The sequence below is a fragment of the Phalaenopsis equestris genome, unplaced genomic scaffold (genome assembly GCF_001263595.1).
Source record: "Phalaenopsis equestris unplaced genomic scaffold, ASM126359v1 Scaffold000333, whole genome shotgun sequence".
NCBI lineage: Eukaryota > Viridiplantae > Streptophyta > Magnoliopsida > Asparagales > Orchidaceae > Phalaenopsis > Phalaenopsis equestris.
In genome coordinates, this window is record NW_018164775.1 from 587,498 (window position 1) to 593,362 (window position 5,865).

Below are 5,865 nucleotides of genomic sequence, written 5' to 3' on the forward strand. Positions count from 1 at the left end.
ATATATATATATAATTGATTAGTAGTATTTCAAGCCAAAATGAGCCGAATACGCGAACAAATATTTGTTCGTGTTCGGCTCTTTAACATAGCGAATGAGCCGAACACGAGCTATTTGTGAACTACGAGTCATTTTGACAGCCCTAATTAGTATTAGCTATAATGATAATGTTGAGAAAAATTAGGGCGAAGAAAAACAGTAACGACACAAATTCAGAAGAACACAGAGATTTAACGAGGTTCGGCAAAGATGCCGATTTAACGAAGAACACAGAGATTTAACGAGGTTCGGCAAAGATGCCTACGTCCTCGGGAGCAGAGCGGCAATTTCCTTTCAATAATTAGAAAAGGCTTTACAGAATTCAGGAATACCTCCTGGAATTACTAACAGGCCTATTTATAACCCCAGGAGTAAACATTAGGCACAATATGTAATTCCAACATTACCCCCTGTACCATACCGCGGGGCTTTGCCCCCGCACCCCCACCCACCCCACTTCCCAATTTGGACAGATTCTTCCGCTCCGCTCTGCTCCGCTTCGATCCAGCGTCTGTCCCGATATGGTATATGAGCCATACCATAACAAATCTCCACCTTGGCGAATATCCAGCCCCTTAGGAGAAAAAAATACTTGGGAGTTACACCTGCACCACTATGGGTTGTGTCACCATGCTTCTCTAGCAACTGCAAACATTCAACAAGTCCAAGCAATGCAAGAACTTGTTGATAGTAACTGACTTTGTCAACATATCAGCTGCATTCTCATCAGTATAAAACTTTTGCAACAGTATCTCCCCAGAAGCAATCAACTCTCTGATCTTGTGATACCTGACATCAATGTGCTTGGTTCTCGCATGGTACACCTGGTTCTTAGCCAGATAAATAGCACTCTTATTGTCACAATGCAACTGAACTCCACCTTGCTCAACGCCCAGTTCCTTTACTAGCCCAACAAGCCATAAGGCTTCTTTAACAGCTTCAGCTATTGCCATGTACTCAGCTTCAGTTGTAGATAATGCCACAATAGACTGAATTGTTGATTTCCAACATATAGGTCCAAGAGTAAACACATACCCCGTTGTAGACCTTTTGCGATCTAGATCACCTGCATAGTCTGAATCAACATACCCCACAATTGAAGGATCATTCTGCTGACTGCCAAAAATAATTTCATGTCCTACAGTACCCTTCAGATACCTGAAAATCCACTTGACTGCTTCCTGATATCGCCTTCCAGGTTTAACCATGTATTTGCAGACTTAACTAACAGTACGAGCCAAATCAGGACGAGTACATACCATAACATACATCAAGCAGCAAACTGCACTGACATATGAAACCTTTGCCATGTCTTCAATTTCTGTATCAGTCTTAGGACACTGTTATGAAAAAAGCTTAAAATGATTCGCCAAAGGAGTGCTCACAGGTTTTGCATTGCTCATCTCAAACCTTTCTAGCACTTTCTCAACATAGCCTCGTTGAGATAGGCATAATCGTCTTGAGTCTCTGTCTCGATGAATCTCCATTCCAAGAATCTTCTTCGTAGGACCCAAGTCTTTCATGTCAAATTCTCATTCATATTCTTTGCAGCAATCAATATATCATCAACATACAGTAACAGAAAAATAATAGAACCATCATCAAGGCTCTTCACATAAACACAACAATCATACTCACATCGCCTGTAGCCAATATGCATCATGTATGAGTCAAAACGCTTGTACCATTGTCTTGGAGACTGTTTCAACCCATACAGTGATTTCTTTAACCTGCAAACCAGATGCTCCTGTCCAGGTTGAGTGAACCCTTTTGGCTGCTCCATGTAAATCTGCTCCTCCAAATCACCATGCAAGAAAGAAGTTTTAACATCCATCTACTCCAAATGCAAATCCCAAATAGCTACTAATGCAAGCACTACCCTGATTGAAGTATGTCTGACCACAGGAGAAAAGATTTCATCATAATCTATCCCCTTCTGCTGTGAAAATCCCTTTGCAACCAGTCGAGCCTTGAACTTTTCCCCTTCTGCTGATTCTGCTGTGAAAATCCATTTGCACCCAATAGCCTTCTTTCCCTCTCGAAGCTGAACTAGCTCCCAAGTGCGGTTTTTCTGCAAAGGCTCCATCACCTCAACCATTGCACCCATCCATTTTTCTTTCTCCTTTCTCTTTCTCCTGGCTAGTGATAGCTCCTTGAAAAGTGTCTGGATCATCGCTACTGATGAGAAGTGCACATGAGACTAAGTCTTCATAACCCAATCTACTAAGAGGCCTTACATTGGTGCGTCTCTGTCTATCTCTGGCTAGATTGTAATTCTGCAAATCATCTGGAATAGAATCGTCGAATCACCAGGTTGAACTTTCACCTCTCTCAGAAGCTACTGGTTGTTGTTCTAAATCCATATGCACCGCATCTGAACTGGAACTCTTCTCTGACACCTTGTCTTGATTCTGTTGTAGCATAAACTGCTCATCAAAAACTACATCTCTGCTGATCACCATCTTCTTTGTAATCAGATCCTAAAACTTGTATCCTTTCACATCTTTCTTGTAGCCCAGAAAGATGCACTTTTTGGATTTTGCATCAAGTTTGGATCTTTCATCTCCAGGTACATGCACATAAGCAGGACATCCAAAAATCCGTAAATGATCAAATTTAATTGGATTACTTGTCCATACCTCTTCTGCGATCTTGCCACCCAATGATGCTTTACTGAGCCATAAACTGCACTTCTTGGACCTTGCCACCCAAAAATCCATAAACTGCTCATCAAAAGCTTTATTGAGCCAGGAATTTGACATGAAAGACTTGGGTCCTACGAAGAAGATTATTGGAATGGAGATTCATCGAGACAGAGGCTCAAGACGATTATGTCTGCTCAGACAAAGACTCAAGACGATTATGTCTATCTCAACAAGGATATGTTAAGAAAATGCTAGAAATGTTTGAGATGAGCAATGCAAAGCCTGTGAGCACTCCTTTGGCAAATCATTTTAAGCTTTCTTCAGAACAATGTCCTAAGACTGATACAGAAATTGAAGACATGATTGAAGACATGTTGAAGACATGACAAAGGTTCCATATGCCAGTGCAGTTAACTGCTTGATGTATGCTATGGTATGTACTCGTCCTGATTTGGCTCATGCTGTTAGTCAAGTCTGCAAATACATGGCTAAACCTGGAAGACGACATTGGAAAGCAGTCAAGTGGATTTTCAGGTATCTGAAGGGTACTGTAGGACATGAAATTATTCTTGGCAGACAACAAAATGATCCTTCAGTTGTGGGGTATGTTGATTCAGACTATGCAGTGATCTGGATGACAGAATGTCTACAACTGGATATGTGTTTACTCTTGGTGGAGGACCTATATGTTGAAAATCAACAATTCAGTCTATTGTGACATTATCTACAACTCAAGCTGAGTACATGACAGTAGCTGAAGCTGGTAAAGAAGCCTTATGGCTTGCTGGGCTAGTAAGGGAACTGGGCGTTGAGCAAGGTGGAGTTCAATTGCATTGTGACAGTCATAGTGCTATTTATCTGGCTAAGAACCAGGTGTACCATGCGAGAACCAAGCACATTGATGTCAGGTATCACAAGATCAGAGAGTTGATTGTTTTTGGGGAGATAGTGTTGCAAAAGGTTCATACTAATGAGAATGCAGCTGATATGTTGACCAAACCAGTTACTATCAAAAAGTTCTTGCATTGCTTGGACTTGTTGAATGTTTGCAGTTGCTAGAGAAGCATGGTGGCCCAACCCACAGTGGTGCAGGTGTAACTCACAGGTATTTTTTCTCCTAAGGGGTTGGATATTCGCCAAGGTAGAGATTTGTTATGGTATGACTCATATACCATATAGGGACAGACGCTGGATCGAAGCATAGCAGAAGAATCTGTCCAAATTGGGAAGTTACGTGGGTTGGGGTGCGTGGGCAAAGCCCCGCGGTATGGTACAAGAGTAATGTTGTAATTACATATTGTGCCTAAGGTTTACTCCTAAGGTTATAAATAGATCTGTTAGTAACCCCAGGAGGTATCCATGAATTCTGTAAACCCTTTTCTGATTATTGAAAGGAACTCGCCGCTCTGCTCCCGAGGACGAAGACATCTTTGCCGAACCTCGTTAAATCTATGTGTTCTTCTGTTTCCTCCACCTGTAGCCCTACTTTGCTTCCGGAGCTTACTTAAGGAATTTCCTTAGTTAAACTTTACTTTATTAGCTTTTCCGAGTAACAAGCAATTTCCTTCTTAATTAACTCCACAAGAAATTCCTTCCTAAATCTGATCTTCTCCGCGGATAGCCAGCAGCGCAGGAATATTCCTTCTAGCAGAAACGAATCTACTTTTCTCCCGACGTTCCCTGTGTCCCGCGAAATTTGGTGCTCCTCGCGTGCCTCGATCCTTCTGAACACGAGAACGCCTTCTTCACAGAACGCCGACCTCCGTACAGAACGCCCGCCAACCTTATTGAAAGTCGCGATTCACAGCCTCCGGTCAGCCGATTCGCAGATCTAGGCCTGATCCGAAAACACCTTCACGCGAAACTTCTACCCTTCGCGCGAAAACCTGCGTCCTGCAAGCTCCGCCGTTCGCAAATCTCGCATGTTGGCGAAACTTCCCTCACGGAACTCCTCTGGCTAGCCGCCAAATCTTCTTCCTCGCGCCGACAAAATTTCTTCCTTGCCCTCGAACCTTGGCTCTGATACCACTTGTTGAGAAAATTTGGGCGAAGAAAAACAGTAACGACACAAATTCAGAAGAACAAAGAGATTTAACGAGGTTCGGCAAAGATGCCTACGTCCTCGGGAGCAGAGCGGCGAGTTCCTTTCAATAATCAGAAAAGGGTTTACAAAATTCAGGGATACCTCATGGGGTTACTAACAGGCCTATTAATAACCCCAGGAGTAAACCTTATGCACAATATGTAATTACAACATTACCACTATGTCATACCGCGGGGCTTTGCCCCCGCACCAACCCACGTAACTTCTCAATTTGGATAGATTCTTCCGCTCCGCTCCACTCCTCTTTGATCCAGCGTCTGTCCCTATATGATATATGAGTCATATCATAACAGATAATAATAATCATAATCTAAAATATTTTATTTATTATATAGTTTCCGAGATAAAAAAGGAAATTATGATTCATTTTAATTGAGACAATAGAATTTTGGATAGTTGATGAAGAACATTTTCCTTAGTTTGATTAGGATAATTTAGAATTAAATTTTTAGAAATAAGGTTGCGCTCATTTGTAAAGAATTAAATAAGCAACCAACAAGTAAGTTTTTAAATATATTTAAATTGATCATCAAAATGAGAAAAATATCCTTTTTTTTTATATCTTGAATGTGCCGATGCAAATGAATGTATTGATATTAAAAATGACGTAATTGAAAATTGAAGATTTAGATACATTTGAGATAGAGTTTGAACATGTAGCTTACAATGATGAAGCTTCCGAAGAATGAATTCTAGTTTTGAGTTTTAGAAAGACAATTTTTGAGTTTTGGAGACAAATTTCATATTTGATATTTTACGTTTTAGAATGATAACTTCGAGGTTTTTAGTTTCGACTTTTGAGTATTATATTCAATAATCAACGGTGTATTATGTTTGTTTAATTATGTTGTCTTCCATTTTCATACTTTTCTTCATATTAAATTGTGTTTATTATAAATTACTATAGCTTATATATTTATGTAATTGAACATTAAGTATTACTAATATATCATATATATATATATATATATGTGTGTGTGTGTGTGTGTCCGCTCCGCTCCACTCCTCTTCGATCCAGCGTCTGTCCCTATATGATATATGAGTCATATCATAACAGATAATAATAATCATAATCTA